The sequence below is a fragment of the Vicugna pacos genome, unplaced genomic scaffold, assembly GCF_048564905.1.
Source record: "Vicugna pacos unplaced genomic scaffold, VicPac4 scaffold_133, whole genome shotgun sequence".
Lineage (NCBI taxonomy): Eukaryota > Metazoa > Chordata > Mammalia > Artiodactyla > Camelidae > Vicugna > Vicugna pacos.
In genome coordinates, this window is record NW_027328813.1 from 69745 (window position 1) to 90214 (window position 20470).

Below are 20470 nucleotides of genomic sequence, written 5' to 3' on the forward strand. Positions count from 1 at the left end.
TGAACTTGCTCCTGGGAGGCGGCGGCGGAGGCGGCAGGGGCAGGGGATGTGTTCCAGGGAGTTGCTCCATTTCTTCTCTCCCCCACGGCCTGGCTTGGGGGCGACGTCTGCCGCCGGAGATTTGCCTCAGGTCCGACTCCAGGTGAGCTTGCTCCTGGGAGATGGGTGCGGTGCGGTCAGGGGGCTGGTAAGGTGGTGGCTGCAGGCATAGGGAGGCTGCCCCGGAGGAGACTGTGGATTAGCTCCATGTCTGCACCGCGTGGCCTGAAGGCGGCCTCTGCTGCTCCAGGTCCCGGGACACCCCTGTCCCACTTTGCCTGCTGGGGGCGGGAGGCAGGGTAGTCAGGGTGCAGGGGTGGCGGTGGTCGGGGGCCTGCAGCGGGGGAGCGGACCATTTGCTCCCATCTTCCCCGCGTCTTGTCCTGGGGGCGGTCGCTGTTGCCCTGTGTTATGAGACGCGTGTATCCTAGTCGGCCTGACCCCGGGAGTTGGACTTGGTACTTTGGGGGTGGTGGCAGCAGCGGCAGGTTTTCCCATGGAACTTGTCCATTTGCTCCCACTTCCCCCCATGGTTTGCCCTGGGGGCGGTCCCTGTTGTCCCAAGTTCGTCGGACGTCCATCTCCAGGTCAGCCTGCTCCCTAGAGGAGGCCACTGTGAGGTCATGGGCAAGAGTGGTGGCTGCTGCGGGGGTAGGGGCTGCCTTGGGGAGCTGGTGGATTGGCTCCCGTCTCCCCGATGGCCTGGTGTGGGAGTGGCCTCTCCTGCCCCAGGTCACCAGACGCACCTGTCCCACTCAGCCTGCTGGGGGAGGGGCGCCCTGGGCGGTGCCTTTAAGGTGCGGGGGTGGCGATGGCGGGGGTAGAAGACCTGCAGCGCGGAGCCTGTCAATTTGCTCTCCTCTTCCCCGTGACCAATCCTGGGGGCGTCCTCTGCTGCCCAAGAAGCCGGATGCCCGTCTCCAGGTCAGCTTGCTCCTGGGAGACGGGCCCGATGCGGTCGAGGGGCAGAGGCAGTTGCGACGGCCGGCTGCCCCGCCTAATGGGGCCACTTCTTCTCCTCTCCCCTGACCTGGCCTGGGGACGTCCTCTCTGGCGCAAGATTCGCCTGACACCCCACACCTGGTCTGACTGCTCCTGGAAGGTGGGCGCGGTGAGATCAGGAGGTGGAGAGGACAGGGGCTGCCCCTGGAGAGCTGGAGGATAAGCTCCAATCTCTCTGCAGGCCTGACGTGGGGGCGGCCTCTGCTGCCCCTCGTTCCCAGGTCACACTTCTTCGGGTCATATTTCCCCGGGGTTGCGGTAGGGTGCGGGGGCGTCGGGGTGTTGGCGGGGGTATGGAGCCTGCCGCTCGGGAGCTGGGGGTTTAGCTCCCATCTTTTCCGCAGATTGGCCTGAGGGCAGCCTCTGTTGCTCCAGGTCGCAAAGCAATTTCCCTGACAGCTTAGCCACCAGAGGTGGGCAGGATGGGCTGAGAGGGCTGAGGCAGCCGCCAAGGCAGCGACGGAGGGGGCTGTCCCTGGCCAGCTGGTCAATTTGTTCCCATCTCAACCTTTGCTGCCGCAGTTTCGCAGAACGCCCTTCTCCAGTTTATTCTTCTCCAGGGAGGTGGGCGCAGTGCATGCAGCCCGAGGTCTGGGCTCTCCCTTGGGAGGGGCAGAACTCTCTTGTTCTCCTTTGTCTTTATTCTTCAGCGAAGTGGTTACTGGACGCAATTCTTAATTCTGAGAAAGTGTAGCCTGTGTTATGGAAGAGCTGCTGGACAGTGAGGTTTCTGGGTGGATTTTCACATCAGCTGATGCCCCAGGCAGGCAGGAAAGCTATTACTCAGAGCTTCTTAGTCTGGGGTTGGGGATGGCCCCGCCATCCTTGCCATGCTTTTTAAAAATGTGTTACTCCCCTCTTTTTCCTAGGTGACATTTTAGGTTATTGGGTCTCAGATTGCTGGCACTCTCATCCCTGTTCTCAGACATCTTTTAAACTTGGGTGAAGTGATAAGTAGGGGAAGATGATTTACTGAAAGGTAAGAATACTTAAATTCGCATTAAAGCTACATTCTGTCAATCTTTCTAAAATGATTTTCCTCTGATTCTAAATCCACGACTTAGTGAATGTTGTACTCCTGTGTAAATTATTGATCTTCACATCACATTTGTTGAGTGGTCAACGAGATTTGTTAATTAGATTATTCCTGAAAGGAAAAGTTCAGGCTTTTCAGAATTCCTTGTCTGATGTCACCCAGGCAGTCACAGTAGAAGACAGAGCTGATATAAAAATCCCTCAGCTGCCTGAACTGCAAAGCTTCTGGGATTACTGATCCCTGAAATGCAGGTGACTCTTGATGATAATCTGGGGGATGGTTTAAATGATCAGATTCTTCCAGTCCTATAAATGGGTTCCGTGGCCCCAGCCCCGGGAGAACTGGACATAAGGGCCATATCGTGTGTGGTGGGATGGGAAGGCAAGGTGTAAGAGCTGGAATCACTGAGATTCCACACTCGCTAAACACAGACTCCAGAGCCTAATTGTTGTCAGGTTCTGTTCTGGATTTGAGAGTGTGTTCATACATGATTCTTGCCCTTCTGGAGTCACTGCCTGGGTGGAAGTAACCTTTACATAGATCTGTGGAGGATGACATTTAAGTAGATGGGCTGTTATGGTTCTCAATGTGCCCAGGCTTGCTCTTCCAGGCACTCGTGGGACTAACGCGAGTCATGTTATTCACTCATTCACTGATTTATTACCCTTGAATTGATCACTCGTCCCACAGTAAGTGAAACAAGGTAACAGGAAGCTGAGTTTTGTCCCCTCTCCTATCACTGATTGTTTTTCAGTCGGGCGCCCTGCGTATGCATTGTGAAACGGTGGTATTTCGTGCCCAATGGGGCAGCACTGTCAGTTCTGAGAATCAGGGGAGACACATGGGTAGGACAGCACCCTGACACACATGGCACCCCCCATCCCGTGAGACAGAATTGTCGATGCTCAGGTGACCCGATGTAGACTGCGGTGCTAAACCTGAGCATGTTTAGTTATCCTGGTGGCTATGAAAATACAGACTACCAGTCGCTACCTCTGGAGACTCTGAGGGTGTGCACCCCAGGATTCTGCATTTTAAGAAGCACTTTAACGAATCCTGATGAAGAGATCTGAGTGTCCCACGGAGAAACACTGGTGTGCGAGGCACCAATATTGAGGATTCTCAGGGAACGATGTCTTTTTAGGATGGTCCATGGGCCCTCACTTTAGACTTTTGCCTTGGGTTTAATTGTATGTGTTCAGAAGTGATGTCTTTCAATTCCAGTGCATGTCAGCATGCTCTGTGCAGGGATTTACTCTCAGTAGATGGCAAAAACTATGATTCTTCAGGTCACCGAGCTACACTGTGAACGATATTTTATTTTGGTTTTCTTTGTAGCAATGCAGAGTCTCCCGAGAAGAGATTTAGACTCAACAGCTTTGTGTCAGACTTTGGAAGACCGCTGCTGCCCAAGGTGTTCTCTGGCAGTGCAATGACGAATCTAGGTCCCTCTTTCACTGTTACATCAATGAAGTGGACCACTTGGACAAGGCCAAAGCTGGTATCCCTACCATAGCCCTTTACAGTGTTATTCGGCTCCAGGAAGCCATCAGATGCAGCAGGTGGCCAGAGGAGGAGCCGAACAGACTCATGAAATGTGACATCCCCAACTTTATCAACACGGACCAGAACTCTGCCTTTGTGGAAGATGATTTCCTGATTTTGTAACTACCGATTGTTCTAGAAAATAAGCCAGTTGCCCAGAACTCACACAAAGACTTGAATTGAGAAACGTGCTTTCTCAGGTATCTTTCTGAAGATGTGAAGTCTGTCTTTGTATGGAAGGAAGTCCCCTTTCACAAAACTGAATGTGTTTGTGTCTGAGAGAGGGAAATGGAGACAGAAAGACGAAGAAGCAGAAGAGAGCCCCCTCAGAAGAGATCTAGTTAAGGTGAGTTTTTGTGCCTTTAAAAAACATTTGGGGTTTTAGGGGGAACAAAGTATTTACACTGTCTTATTCTCCTCATTGGAAACCTTGGCCCCGTCGTCAGAGTCAGCGGCCTTGAACGGGGGTTGCACGCTGCGTTTCATCTGGCACTGCCACTTCCACGCTCTGCCTTTAGCACGTTGCTTTGCCTGTCAGGGTTGCCACCCTTTTAACTGTAAGGTGAGGAGTCTGGAGTAGATGATCCACCCCAGCTCTGCTGTTTTGCAAATTTCTGATTTCGTATTCGGATGAGTCTGGGATACACCCAGAGCAGTATAAACCAGGCCCTACCTCCTGCCTATTGCTGGGGCATCCCTCAGGTCTGTGCCTTCTACTCAACCCTTTACTGAGCCCAGCTTTTGTCAGGAGCCCAAGTGCCTACCGGGATGGCAGGGGACTTGTCTTTCGTGGTCACGGTGGCCAAGAATTCTATTGGTGTGCTGAAACAACTCTTCTGAGATCCTCCACCCACCCCTGCTCAAACCTAATGACAGCACTACGGTTCCTTTCCTAGGAGGAGGATCAATCCATGGTGCATTTTATGACAATCCTGTCCCCAGGGATGCACGGAAGTTTATCAGCTGAGTGAGGGGAGGTGCCTCTGTGTCCCTGTATCTCTGTCTGCTGACAGTTCGCTGCCACCGGCTACTGAACAAGAAAAGTGCTATTCACCATGTTGTGTGTTTTCCAAATGTGTAGGTGATGGTCTTGTGGCTCGTGCGTGGGCTTTGATTTGGGATGGTGAAGGGCTTATAAATACCTCATCAACATGTATTCGAGGTGGCCTGGTGCCACACAGATTTGATTCATGAAGGCATCAAGCCTGCACACTGGTTTGGAAACAACTTGGTTTTGATCATTCACACTGCGTGCATGACTCGCTGCTAATCTCTGGGTGGTTTTTTCATTTCAGATTTATTCACCCCATGTCTTGCTTAAGCTGAAAAATACATTTATTTCACCAGAATATTCTCTGATTCTTTGTTTACACACATCCAGTTTTTTTAATTCCTTTAAAAATGATTCTGTGTTTATAATGCCTCCTAATTTCTATCATCTCTATGTTGCCAGTGGCCTGAGACATGCACCAGATTTGATGCCGGAACAGTTCCACCAAAAGAAATCCCTTTGCCGTAATATCTTTTGAGGAAAATATTATTCTTTAAGGCTCTAACAGTAAATCGTAGAAGAAAGCATGGAACATTTCTTGTAGTTAATACATGTTCATGCGAAAAGAAATGATATTTTCATTAAACAATGTTGATTTTAATAACTTTTACAAATGTGAACATTATTATTCATAATTTAAGTAACCAGATAAAACCACAGTTATTTATTATGAAGATTGAAAACTATTGACATGGTCTCTTAATTAGAAGTAGCTTTATTAGAAGACTGAAGGGTATTTAAAAGATGGAAAAATACCCATGATGACACCATCATTTTTATTAACTAAATATCAAGAACTGTGCAGGGATAAGATTTAACCCTCTGCAAACTGCCAAGTTAGCATGAGGTAGTTTGTGGATGCTGCCAGAGGACAGGACACTCCCCCAGGATCAGAGACAAAGGACTCCCTGCCAGCACAGAAGGCAGCCTGTGGTTCAAGTTCATATTGGTTCCTGAGTTCCTTTCCTATTGCTGTTGTAACAAAGGACCACAGACTCAGTGGCTTAAAGCAATACACATTCATCTTCTCACTGTTCTAGGGTGCAGTAGTGCAAAGTCAATGTCAGTGGGCTAAAACCAAGGAGTGGCCAAGGCTAAGTTCCACACCTAGGCTCTTGGGAGGGATTCATCATCCTACCTTTCCCAGCTTGCAGAGGTGCTCACACTCCTTGGCCCAGGGCCCTGTGTCACTGTGACCTCTGCTGCCACTTTACATCTCTGTCTCTGACTATATAGATATAGAGGAAGAGTCTTCTACATCTGGTATGGACCCTTTTTCCTACATGGACATTGTATCCTTATTTATGTGCAGATGAAAACCCCTTCCCTCCAGGGTGCGGTGGCATCAGCTCACAAGATGACCACTCTGGGCTTTAAGTGTCCTCTTTGTATTGTCATCAGGGAACTTCTCTTTCCATAGTTAGCTCTGTGTTACTTTGTTGTTATATTTTACCCAGAATTACTGAAAGTTTTACTTAAAAGGGATCCTAATTAGCTCTGTTTACCTGTTTCCAGAGCTGAAAGCTTCAGTTCTAGAGTATCAGTTTGATTTTTCCTAAAAATACATTCCAGTATATTTCTCTGGTGAAAGTCTCTACCCTGTTATCTATTCTCCCATCATTTCCTTATTTTCTTGAATATATTAAAAGTATTTTATAGCCTTTATTGGTAACTCTGATGCCTACATCACCTGGGGTTTGCATCCTTTGTCTAATGCTCCTTATTCTCATGTTATCTGTCATATAGTCTGGACATGTTGCATGTCTAGAAATTCTTTATTACATGGCAGACATTGCAAATGAAAAATCCATGTTATCTTCTGTGAGAGCTTTTCTACCTTCCCGTTAGGCAGACAGTGTGAGGGACTGATCATGTCACTCCAATCAGGCGCTGAGGTGGATCAGGACTAAAGTGCCTTTTTTCTTAAAACAGCTTTGAGGTATACTTGGCAAAATAATTTTCACACGTTTAAAGTGTACAGCTTAATATGTTTTGACGTAAGAATATCCCCAAGGAACCATGACCACACTCAAGACAGTGAACATACCCATCACCCACAAAGCTTCTCTCCTGACTTTTTTTGTCCCTCCCTCCCTCCCTGTCTCTTCCCCTGGGAACCATTGATCTGCTTTCTATCACAACATATTGGTTTGCATTTTCAAGATCCTTATATGAATGGATTCATGCAGTATCTACTCTATGTTGTCTGACTTCTTTCATTCAGTGTAATTATTTTGAGAATCATCTGTGTTGCTGTATTAATAGCTTATTTGTCTTATAGTAGAGTATTGTTTAGTGCTGAGTTTTTACTGAAGAGTTTATTGTGAGCAGTGTTTGTATAGACCATCATTTCTTTCTGCATTTACTTCTTGATGGATGCATGGGTTATTTACAACTTGTGCTATTATAAATAAAATAGCAGTGAATATTTGGTTATAAGTCTTTGTATGGACATATGCTTTTCCTTTCTAAAGCACCAGATGAGGAATATCTGGATTATATGGTACATAGGTGTTTACCTTTTTAAAAGAATCTGTTAAAGACTTTTCCAAAATGGTTGTACTATTGTAAATTCCTCGTGGTGTGTATCAGTTCTGGTTGCTCTACTTCCTTGCCAGCACCTTGTAAGGTCAGTCTTTCTAACTGTATTCATTCTAGTGTGTATGTGAACTAGTATCTCACTGTGGTTTTTAAAAGCATTTCTCTAATGACTAATGACACCTTTAATCAGCATCTTTTCATATGCTTATTATCCATCTGGATATCTTTACTGAAGTGTGTTTTCTGGCCTCATTCATTCAGGTGTTTGAATTATTATTGAATTTTGAGACCTCTTTATTCTGGATCAGATACAAAGAGAGACCTTTATCAGATATATGATCTGCAAATAGCTTCTGTCTATGGCTTGTCTTTTCATTTGCTTAGCAGTGTTTAGAAGAGCATTGAAGAGTCTTCATGTTCATAAAGTTCACTCTATCAGTTTCTTTTTAAAATAGATGATACTTTTGGTGTCATAGCAAAGAAAAATTTGCCAAACCCAAGGCCATAAACCTTAAGCCTATGCTTGTTCTCCTAGCTGTTTTATAGTTTTAGATTTCCTATTAAGATCTATGATCCATTTTGAGGTAAATTTTGTATATTTTGTGAGGTGTGGATCAAAGTTCATTTTTTTTTTTTTGCGTATCACGATCTAATTGTTCCAGCACTACATGCTGAAAAGATCCTTTCTCCACAGCATCCTTTTTGAGAATCAATTGTCTGTATAAGTCTTGGTTTAGTTCTGAACATTCTATTGTGTTCCATTATTCTATTTTCCTGTTTTACACCAACACCCTAATTTCTGATTACTGTAGCTTTACAAAAAATTTTGAAAATCAGATAGTGCAAGTCTTCCAACTTTGTTTTTCTTGTTCAAAGTTGTTTTGGATTTTTGGGATCCTTTGAATTTTTATATGAATTATAGAATAAGTTTTTAAATTCCTTACATCCTGTTCTGCCAAAATTCCACCCATGTCTTTGGCCGTCTCCAAAGCCACATTTTCTGAAGAAGTCTCTCTAGATCCCAGGTGAAAGGAATTTCTCTTTCGTCTGTGCTCAAATCACATTTGATATTATTTGATTCCATTTAATCATATTTGCCTGTATGTACTTGTCTGACCTTTCCAGCCATTTAGTAAATCTCAAAAGATTAGGAATCTTGACTTGGTTCCCTCTGTGTGCTGAGAAACTAGTTCTATGCTTTGCAGGAGTGAGCCCTGCAGTAAGAGGTATCTGCAGCACACATCTAGCTCATTGCTTGAATATTGTCAAGGAATTCTGCAGATTTAGAATTGTTTATTGATTGTTGTCTCCAAGACGGCTCAGTCTTTTTTATTTCTATTGCTACTGCTGCAGTTTCAAAGAACAATGGGCTAGTTATTTTGCAAATATCAAATCATACTCTAATTGTGTTGTCACGCAAATTATGTGCTGCTGTGTCTTAACAACCTGCTTAGTGTTCACAGGCTCCTTCACTCATGGAAAATTTGGGAGAATGTCATATCCTTAGAGATAGCAATGCTGTCTTTGGCGACCTGAGCAGCAGTATCTGAATTCACTCCTGCTGTTTTTCCAGTGTCCCCTCTAGACCTCCTCCAGCCCTCCATGGGGGGCCCTGCAGTTCTGCCCTAGAAAAGCCTGTTGCTTCTCAGGAAGACTTCCCTATGAAACATAACCATGTCCTTCTTGTGGGGACATTCAGTCCAGAGACCTGAAAGCAGGGGAAATTATTTAGCCTGCTTTTGGTAGAACCTAAATTCTTCCATACTTGTTAGAAGCAATTTCAATGAGGAAACTGTTTTGGCATCTAACAAATCAGCATAAATGACTGATGAGGAAGATCAGCTTCCCCATCCCACTCAGTCGTCATGTTGATGTGACACACACATTGGCAAACATTTTCTCCTGTGAGCAACATAAAGTTCAAGACGTTATGAATGGCTTTTTGTTTTTATTTCTTAGTCTTTCCACATTCACTGTGTCTCGTGAGATTATATGAATCCTGCTTATTTTCAGCCCAGCACTAAACTTTTTAAAAGGATCACGTGTTTAAAAGGCTAGTGGACAATTTTTTAGAAGACAGAAATCCTTAGATTTTGGTCCCAGAGTTGAATCTTGGTTAGTGGTGAATGAAAATTCCCGTTAAAATTTTAAATTCAGTGATATAAAGTCTTAAAAATAGTTAAATATTAGTCAATTTCATTAAACACTATAAGAGTTATTTACCTTTAAGCCTGTTTCTGGGGCAATTTTGCAATGATTCCCTCCCTTTATCGATTCCCTCTTTATCAGAATCCTTGAGAGGCCCCTGTCATCATTGTCAGTATCATCATCATCATCATGGAACTGATTCTTCTGGAAGATTCTAGGAAAATAAAGAGATGGACGGGATTATGTGTAGGTCAGTGTGTGCATATACAATAAGAACAGCTGTCAGACATTAGATGCAAGATACCCATTTCATTTAGGGGAGAATGTGGTCATGAAATCCTGATGTGGTGAATGAAGGAAGCGGTGGGAACAGGATAGTCAATGGAAAGGAGGAGGAAGTGAGTGAATTGGAGAGCATAGATCCTTGGTTAGTTGATCAGCACATTGGTGAGAATGAGGGGAGTGTGATGGCAGAATCATGTCCCTCCCCGGCCACAGGGTAGCCACCTGTGACATGTTACTGTACATGGCAAAAGGGATGACAGATATTTTAGGATTAAAAATCTTAGAGGATTTCTGTCTCCTAAATTGTCTATTAGTTAGCCTTTAAACCCATGATACATTATTATAGATTAGTGCAGGGGCACAAATAAAATGGATTCATATAATCTCACCAGACAAACTGAATGTAGAAAGGATAAGGAAGAAAAACAAAAAGTCACTTATAAGTGCCTTGAACCATAAATTGCTCATGAGGAAATGTTACACAAGGTGAATGTCACAGCCACATACACACTGCCTGAGTGGGATGGGACAAGGGGATCCTGAGATGAGACAATAGGGTGAGTAGTCTGGATTGTCCAGGTGGGCTGAATGTAATCACAGGGGTCCTTAAATTGGAGGATATTTCCCAGCTGAGTTTAAAATCAGAGGGAGGTGTAGCGATGGAGCAATGTTCAGAAAGGCTGCTGACCATGAAAATGGAGGAAGTTGAGGGGCACAAGCTGAGGAAGGTGGGTGACCTCTGTAAACTGGAAAAAAAAAGGAAACATTCTCTTCTAGACCCTCTAGAAGGAAGGAACCCTGCTGGTATCTTGAATTTATCCCAATGAGAACTATGTTGGATCTCTGACATCCACAGCCATAAGCTAATAAGTCTGTGCTGGTTTAAGCTATTAAGCTTATGGGAATTTGTTACAGTGGTAATAGGAAAATAACATAGTGAGTGGTAGTGTAAGGGATTAAAGGTCTAGGATGGGGTGTGGAGAGAATTCTGACATTTACACCTAAAAAACAACCAGGTGAAGTGGGAAGGTGTTTTAAGGAAGACCTACCTGGCAGGGCTGTCAAGCAGACTGGAGTGAGCGAATCCTTGGAGTTAGAGGAATCAATTAAACCTCACAAGGAAAATAAGAAATAAAATGTAGCAGGGCTTCAGTGTTAGTAGATGTAGGAATGGAAATGGGCAGAGAGATATAAACATTATTTTGAAATTAGCTACAGGTTTGATGACTGCATGTTTGGGAGAGTTAGCCGATGTGTGGACTGAATGCATCCCCTCAAAATCCATATGTCGAAACCTCATCTCCCAGGGTGATGATATAGGGATGCGGGGCCTTTGGGAGGTGATTAGTAGGATAAAATGAGGTCATGAGAGTAGAGCCCTCATGAATGGTATTAGTGCTCTTATACAGGGCCCCAAAGTGCTTGCTTCTCTCTCCTCTCTGGGCCATGAAGATAGTGGGAAGACAGCCATCTTCAAGCTGGCAATCCTCTCCCAGATACATTGACCTTGAAAGCCTCAGCCTCCAAACCATAAGGAATATGCTGGTTGTTTAAGCCACCCGACACACGGTAATTTGTTACAGAATCCCAGACTGACGAAGACAGTGGAGAATGCCACTGTGTTTTGCACTGATTGCCTGGAGAATGCTGAAACCCAGGGAAGTGGGCAGCACAGACGTTTACTCATTTAATCCTGCCAACACTGTAGGGGATAGAGTCTACATTTTCCTCGCTATTTAAAAGGTAAGGAAAAGAGGCACAAACAATAACAATGACAACGACAACAACAACAACAACAGCAACAATAATTTGTCCAAGATTCACACAGAACTCCCTGGAGGGAGAGTGAGAATTAATACTTATGCAGGCTGGCCCCAGAGCCCCTGCTCATAACTACTAAGTCAGATCACCTTGCTTATTTAATCAGTTTTTTTCAACTGTGATATGAGTGTACTGTGTCCAGTAACTTATAATTTCAAAATACCTCACTGTAAGGGAAACTTTAGTCCCAGGCATTACAACCCACAGAAAGCTAGACATACAAAAATAACTTGTTAAGGCAAGATAACCAATAATGTTTTTAAATATTATACCTGCTGACCCTTTGCAATAAAGTGTTTTTTATAATTCTGTCTGGCTACAGAATAACATCATAATCCTGCATGTGGCTGGTGGCTCCCGTGTTGGACAGCACGGGTCTAGAGAATTTAAATGACTTGCCCAGCCTTGCCCAGGAAGCTCGTGGTGGGATCAGAGCTATAGTCTGGGACTGTTCCTTCCTATCCAAGTCCCTCATGGAAGTTTAGAAGCTTCTCCTTTGGTGCCCAGCTGTCTATCCGTACTTATGACATCTTGTCAGGTGCCCCGGCCTGCTCCTGAACATCAGCCAGAACCCACTTCTGCTCTTTTTTGGCCAGGTAATACCTTCTAGCAACTTCCATTGCCTTCTTGGCATCAGTTTTTACATGGAAGGGTAGTGGCTAGAGAAGGAAATGTGTCCACATGACAGGTTTTTCATAAATAAAGTAGGAGTGGTCAAGAGAAGAAAACCTCAGGAATACGAGTGGAAGCAGGTCATTTAATATACCAAATGCGTACTTTCAATGTATGTTTGTGTTTCCGAGTCCACGCTTGTTCTACTCGTGCATTATAGGCCAACACATCAGGAGACAAGGATTTGGGGCAAGAAATAGCGGCTTTAATTTGTAAAGCCAGTGGAGAAGATGGTAGACCAATGTCCTGGAGAACCATCATCCCAAGTCAGAATTCAGGCTCTTCTTATATTAAAAAGGGGAAGCGGGAATGCTTGGTTGATGCAAACTTGGTGTATGAATTCTTTGTTTTTAGAATCCTTTGTTCTTGCAGCTCTTCACCTGGGTCAGATCCGTGTAAACCTCCAACAAGCAAATGTTATTTTCTATTCTGTATCTTGTTATCTTTATACGAATGGAAAAGTGATAATATCCTTCAAAGTCAGAGCCTTGAGAATAGGGTCTCCTGTATATTTCAGGATCTAGGCAACATTGTTTCACAAAAGGTGCAGAAACAGCAAGACTAAGCCTAGGAAACAGGGCACAGGTTTAAAGTCAAAGGAACAGATCTAATATGGAGTCAGATTTGTTCTTTCCTATTTCAGTAGTGCCATGGAGAAGGCACTGTGGGCAGCTTTCTGTAGAGTCCTGGAGGCTTTCTCTCTCAGCCTCTGTGCGCCTCTATTGAAAACCCGTCATCGCTATCTGGCCTGCTGGAAAACCAGTCCGCCTGTTTTGCCCTGAAGTTGTGTTCTGTTTATAACTCATCTCTACTCCTTGGAAAACAACTCAGTAAAAACTCAGTTGGTTTCCCACCAGCCCTGAGCAGGGGTGAGGGATAGCATGTTATTATTTTATAAAAAAATATATATAAAAATGTTTTAAAACAGCACTGGTCACATAGGAGAGAGACAATCAATGCTTCCTGGCTTAAATCGAAAATGATGACTCAGTGAGTCTATGGCTGCTGTATTTGCTGAGCTAGTTACTCCTTTGCTCCATTACACATTTATTTTAACTGAAAAAGAAATATATGCATATGGTTAAAAAAATTCAAACAGAGCAAAAAATACTCAAGTGAAAGAAGTTTTCCCTCATCCTCTGTTCTTACACGCCTCCCTGGAGATGCCAATGTTTACAATCCTTTGTGTGCTTTTCCAGATATGCTATGCAAGTTCCCACCAATGTATGTAAATTCCTTTAAAGTTTTACTTATTTTTAACTTTAAGGGATTTAAATCCTCAAGTGGCTTCTGCCACAGTAATAGAAAAGAAGAAATCTGACTCCATATTAGATCTGTTCCTTTGACTTTAACCCTGTGCTCTGTCTCCTAGGCTTCTTCTTGCTTGTAAAACAATGTTGCCTAGAGCCTAAAATATACAGGCGAGCCTATTCTGAAGGCTCTGACCTTTAAGGGTATTTAACACTTTTCCAATCATATAAAGATAACACGTTGCAGAATAGAAAATAACGTTTGTTTTGTTGGAGGTTTACAGGGATCTGACCCAGGGAGATAGCTGCAAGAACAAAGGATTCTAAAAACAAAGAATTCCTACACCAAGAAGTTTGCAAAAACCAAGCACATAGGAAAGCAGCCTGAATTCTGACTTGGGGAGATGGTTTTCCAGGACATTAGTTTGCCATCTAGGTCTACAGAAACTTGCTATTCCATGCCCCAACACTTGGTCTCCCAACTTACTGGCCTGTCCTGCACTGAGGAGAATGAATTTGGACTCAATAACACTTCTACCTACCTAGCAAGTTGGACACTGGGACTGAGGGCAGCTCTCCCACACACAGGGGCCTACGGTGAGCCCTTGATTATTCCCCGAGGTTGGGGTGTGGTTTACCCAGGAGGGATGGGGACTCTACACCAACACTCAGGCAGTCTGCTCCTTCTGGGGCTCTGACATTTTACCTCCCGCTCCCTGCCAGCCCAACATTTGGGACAGTGGAGCTAAGGCAGAGATCGTGCCTGCCTGTTTCCCAGCGTGTAAAAGGGGAATATGTACTCTTCCCAAGGTAGTTCTGAGAAACAACACCTGCGGGTGCTTGGTTCCCTGAGCAACAGTAAACCTAGCTCCTTGTGGGGGCAACGGGTATGATACCCGTAGGGTTTCTGCAGAGACCTTAGCTGGAGGGCTGGGCCAGGGACGTAAAATATGAGCTGTGGGCAATGACGGGTAAGAGAAGGGTGTATAGGCAGGACTGCTGCCTCCTTCGGGGTGCCACAAGAGGTAAAACGCTTTCTCCCCATCTCTGTTACTCCCCTCCCAATTCCAGATAACTGCCTTCCCTCTGCTCCTCCTGTCCATGTGTCTCCCTCCACTTTTCCCCGCCTCCCCTCCTCCTCCCCTATTCTCCCTCCCTCGGTTCCCCTTCTCTCTCAGGACCCAGAGCGGATCGCTGGCCCTCCTGCGCATGCGCAGTTGCTGCCAGCTGGACCGCGGGTTGGAAGCTCCAGCTCCGAGCCGGGGATCGGCCCCAATGGCTTCTCAGCTCTGTCGCCCTGTAGGCCTTTGGCTACTGCCTGGGGCCGGGGCCTCTGGCTGTGGAAGTGCAAGGTGAGGGGATATCGGGAAAGGGGTGAGGCGGCTGCGGGAGGGCGGTCGGCGTGTCACAGCCCCCCAGGGCGCCAGTCAGCGTGTGTTCAGCTGGATTGCTCGGGCCAGACCCCTCTGCCCGCGCCACCTGCCCCGGCGTCCCGGCCACAGCTGTCCAGGGCCAGGTGTGCCCCTGCGCCTCTTGGCCCAGCCGGGCTCCCCTCAGTCCGCGGCTGGCGTCCGCTTCCCCTCTCCCGCCCGCGAGTCCTCCCCTCCCGGGCTTCCTCTCCTAGGCCGCCGACCCGTCCCCACCACTGGGCGGGCTGTGTCCCGGGCGGGCGGGGTCTGCACACCCGGACGGGGCGGGCGGCTTGGGCTGGGGCTGGGGCTGGCCTCCGAGCGGGGCTGCAGCCCGCACCCCCCCTTTCCCTCCCCCCTAGGGCTGCCCTCCTTTCCCTTTCACCCTCCCTCAGGACCAGCTCAGTGGCGTGTGTGCTGCTCCCCGGACTGAGAGCCTCTGGCTGTAGCGCCCAGCTTCACCTGGTGGAGTCGGGAAAAGGGAGCATCAGTGCTGAGCAAGCTTCTGTCTCCTCCCTCAGTGTTTCTGCCGCAGGTAAGTATCTTGAACACTTTCAGGTGTTATGATGGCGGTGCTTGTTGATGTCACGTGTTTTTATAGTGAGAGGGATTAACAGTGGTGAAAGCAGGGCTTGGTTCTGTTAAAAATGAGCTGAAGGCATGAAGCTGTGATATCCTCCTTCCTTCCCTCTCCAAGGGTGAAACGTGTGACAGTCAATTTTAAAAAGATAGTTACAGTCCCTAGCTAGCCCAGCCCAGCTAGTGTGTGTTAACAGGAACAGCATCACCAGAGGCCTTGGAGACCCAGGGATATTGCAGTCCTAAAGAACTCCTGGCACAGTTTGGTTTGTATTGGTTTTTTGTTTTTCTTAAATTGTGGGACAGACTAGTGGTATAAAAAGAAAAATATTTGTCAAGAAATATTTTTTCATATAACAGCGTTATTGTGATATAGTTCACACACCATGAAGTACATCCATTTAAATGGTAAAATTCAGCAGCTTTTAGCATATTCACAGTTGTGCAACCATTATTATTCCAGAACGTTTTTATCACTTCAGAAAGAGCAGTGGAAATTAATGACCTATCCACCCCTCCCCAGTGGTGGTTCTAAAGAAATTTCTTGGCTAATCTTGACCATAAATTCACTTGTTACATTCCAAGAAAAATCTGGTAGGAATTCTAATCAGAATTGCAATGAATCTGTCTATCAAAACAGGAAGAATTAACGTCTTTATGGCACAAACTTCTTCTACCCATGAATATATTTCGGACCCTATATTTTCCTCTGTCCAGAGCCTGGCCCATGGGAAGTCCTCACTACTTGTTGGGCTTGTGAATGATGAGATTCTATACATCGTTAGTTGCAGCTGTAGCCTTTCACAGAAGAGAAAAGAAACCTCAGTGAAGCAAGTGACTCTCTGATGGTCAGAAAGAGTGACAGCCATTGCTGGAGTGATCCAGTGGACTTGGTGTTTACAACCAGAATTCTCCACCACCTACAGCTAAGGGGATTAGAGTGTTCTTTTATTTTTTCTTAATGGCGTTGCTTTTATTTTTACTTATTTTTTAAATTATTTTTTATTTAAGTGTAGTCAATTTACAATGTTAGTTTCAGGTGTACAGCAGAGATTCAGTTATAAACATATGCATATGTATATACATATGTTTTAGATTGTTTTTAGTATAACTCATTACAAGAAATTGAATATAGTTCCCTGTGTTATATAGCAGGTCCTTGTCATTTATTTTATATTTACTAATTTGTATCTGTTAATCCCTCCTTTCCTGCCTGCTAAATACAGTTTGCTTTCTATGTCCATGAGTCCATTTATAGGAGCACCATTTTTCCTAGTAATATATGCTCTTTGGCTGCTTTCAGTTTCAGTAATTCCATCTTATCTGTGGGCGCTTTTCTTCTGGTTGCCTTTATGTGGTTTGCACACGTGGTAATAGAGATCTTTATTTGGGAGAACTCCAGGTCTCGTGTAGTCCCTGGTACAGAATGCCCACTGAATTGATGATTGAACTGGGAAAAAAGCACAGTAAATGCTGGAATTTCCACTATGGTTGAGAATTCCAGGTTTCAATAACCTGTTTAGACAACCTTACTATTGGCTGCACCCATACTGGGTAATTTGGTGGAAATTCATGGTATGGTGGTGTAGAGACGGGACCTTATATTCTTCTTCTCTTTCTATTTTCTAACACTCATTTTCCTGGGCCTTCCAGATCCTCCCCCAGAAGTGCCCAGGGCTGGCTTAGTGCTGCACTGAGGCAATATTTGTTAATAACGCCCTTTCCTCTTCTCCTCTGAGCCTCCGTTTCTTTCTGTGCACAATGAGCGCTTAGACTAGATAAATACTTTTCAGTTTCTTTTAAAGCCATGTTTCCTTTGAGAAACAGAAAATGCAAATATCTCCTCTCAACCCAACCCTTTAGATTTTGGTATGTCCTCCAAGGAGTGACATAGCTCTTTGTGAAAAATTGATGTGATTTAGATTGCAGGTGACACAGAAAAGACTCTTCAGAGATTTATTGCAGGGAGAGGGCAGGAAAGAGGCAGTATGTGACACTTTCTAGTGTGAGCAACGGAGCAGGGACTTGGATTTAAATACGGTGTCTGACGTGGCCTCTCTCTAATCTTGTAGAATGTGATAAACTTCTCTACCTCAGTTTCTTGATGTGTCAAGTTGGGGTGATAATATTTTAAGGCTTCTGTGAAACATTATACAAATAAGACATTTGTGTCTCGGTAGAAACAAGATCTGCTAGGGATTCAGGGATTTGTTTAAAAAAAATTCTTGTCCATAGCACTCTGTCTGTGTGTATTTAGAAGTTCCTGGAGGGTGAGGGTGAGTCTAAAGTCCATTGTGGGACAGGTGGCCCATATTTCTCCGTGTCCCAGTTTACCCCCTACTCCCCAGTCCTCTTCCTCAGTCCAGGATGAAGTTCCCTAGTAGATTTACACAGAGGTCTTGTGGAAATGGCTTTTCATTTTGTTGTTTCACCAAGAAGGGCTGCCATCATGATCTCTGTGGTCAGGTTTTGAAGGGCTGCCATCATGATATCTGGTAAGAATTCTATGCAATTTGGAGTTCCAATTTAATGAAAAGAAAAAAATTACAAATAGAAAATTAGAACAAGGGTGGTGACAGGGGCTCTTTTAAGTGGACACCATTAGCTTTGTTAGCTTCAGGTGCTGTGGCCTGTTGCCACGAGGACCCATCCTCTTGCTCTGAAGTTGGAGGGACTAGTGGGCTCAGTGGGAATGTTAACTGAGTGTATCTCATGGGCTGGGCATTGTCCTATTTGTACTGTGTGTTCCTTATTTGAGACAGTGAGCTCACCTAACTTCGATAACCTCTTTAAAATATTAGACTTTTAATTTTGAGATGTAATGTAGATTCCCATGTGGTAGTAAGAGATTATATGGAGAGGGCCTATGGACCCTTTGCCCAGTTTTCTTAATGGTTCCATCATGCAGTGTTGGGGTACAATTCATTACTGACTCACTAACAATTTGAGGTTTGTGTTATTGCCCTTATTTCTATTCACGATTAAACTGGGGCTTCGTGAAGCACGCAGGCCTGTCCAGGTCACCCACATTGTTAATGCAGAGTCGGGTGAACGTGGGCTTGGGATTTCCAGGCAGTACCATTATGATGGTTTGTGGCAGGGAGCAGCATTCACTTTGCTTGTTTATTCATTCATTCAACAAACATTTATTGAGTAAACTCTGTGGGTCAGATGCTTTCATAGAGTTATCTGATTCTTCAGCAGTACTGAGAATCAGGTAATGTTTATATTTTTTAATCTGAGAAAATTAGCTCTGAGAGGTTATAACCTCCCCAAAGGAAGTATAACTCATAAAGGAGGGATAGAACATGTGTACAGTCACCTCCTTTTATGCAGGTGGTACCCTATGCATTTTACATTTTCAAACATCCGTAATCCAGATATATTCTTGTAAGGCAAGGCTTTTTTTTTAATTGAAGTATAGTCAAGTTTACAATGTTGTGTCAATTGCAAGGTGTTTTTTGACTTTTGAATTAAAAAATACTTTTTCAGGAGGGAAATTAGGTGTATTTATTTGTTTGATTTTTTAAAATGAGGTACTGGGGTTTGAACCCAGGACCTCGTACATGCTAAGCATGTGCTCCACCAATGAACAGTACCCTCTACCCCAAGGCAAGTTTTCTTATCCATTATTATGAAGCTTAGGAGTTCAAATAAATTGAATAGGAATCCAGATCTTTTGATCCTACTGTGGTCCTTCTCTTTATATTCTGCTGAAGGGGGTTGGGGAAGCATTTCCTTTGTTCATTTCTTTATTCAGCATTTTTGAGCAGTGACTTTGCATCAGGGCCTTGCTAGGTGCTTGGAAATAGAAAATAAGAAATGACCTTTCTCTGCAGAGGCAGGAAGCCTAGACCAAAAGCTGGGTAATGTGATCCGAGCTACAGTAGCCATATGCAGACTCTGAGGACAAACTGTACCCTTGGATTTGCTTTGGCTTCCCTTGTCTTCTGGCTGGTACACACCAGGTCACCGCAACCCAGATGGGCCCGTAGCACACAGCAGAGAATGTACCTCGATCTCCTCTCCCCTCTCGGCAGGGCCTGCAACATGAGCATCCCTGACTACGTGCAGTGTGCTGAGGACCACCAGACTCGTCCCGTTGTGGTCCAATCCATAGAGATCATCTCAGAGGAGAATTTCTTTTGCATCTATCAGCTACTCACCTCGGTTAGCCATATCAGCCCTTGTGGCTCCCAGTGGACACTCTGTATCCACTACAGGCACCGCTATGTGCCCGAGAATCGGTGGAGCGTCTTCCAGAAACACCCCAAGGTCGTGGGCCTTGTCACCATTACCGAATGTCTCTCTGCCAAGGCCTTCGAGAAGCTCCACATGCAGAGGAGCTGTATGGTGCATCGCTTAATGACTCTCAGCTTTTTGTCTTTGTGCAGCATGGGGAGGTAGCCGAGCAGACACGCACCGACGTTGCCTTCAATCTAAGAGTACTGCAGGGTGGTGGAGAAGAGGATCGAGGACTTCACTGAGTCACTCTTCATCTTGCTCAAGTCCAAGTGGCTGGATGGTGGCCCCAAGAATTCTGGGGACAAGATCCCCCTCCCCTGCATCCCGTTTGAGAAGGAGGACTTCATGGGACTGGACACAGACAGCAGGTAAGTTTACCTGGAAGCCAGTCCACCTTGGCTGTGTGCTGGATTGCTTCCCTACATCCAGAAAGGGATCAGCAAGGAAGAAGTCAATCTTGTAGCCAAGGGGGGAGGGAGGTGCAGCCCGCCGGTTTCCAGACATTTCAAAGTGAATCCGCCTTTATTTCAGAGAGATCCTTTTAGGGTTAGTGTGGACACTTACTCCCGCTTTACAGCCAGGAACATGGTGGGACCCCTGGAGTTGCTGTCCAATAAAGTAGCCAAAGCCACATGCTAGGAGCACTGGGGAGGAGGCTGGACTCAGCTGAGATGTACTGTAGGTCAAATGCACATCAGACGCTGAGGCTTGTCTAGTAAAAGTACATAAACTATCTCTCTACTTCCTATATTGATTACATGTCAAAATAATAGTATTTTACATACAGTAGATTAAGTAAGATCTGTTCTTAAAATCACATTCTAGTATTTGTTTTTTGTTTGTTGGT

At 45.1% G+C, this 20470-nt stretch overlaps 1 long non-coding RNA gene across 1 annotated transcript in view; it reads left to right on the forward strand.

Moving 5' to 3' along the window:
• Positions 1–14467: 14467 nt before the first annotated feature.
• LOC140695089 (uncharacterized) overlaps positions 14468–20470 on the forward strand; it is a 57309-nt gene continuing 51306 nt past the window's right edge. Inside the window, exons 1-3 of the long non-coding RNA XR_012070777.1 lie at positions 14468–14742; positions 15195–15334; positions 19773–19991. This is a non-coding gene — a long non-coding RNA (uncharacterized lncRNA). The remainder of the gene's footprint in view (positions 14743–15194; positions 15335–19772; positions 19992–20470) is intronic.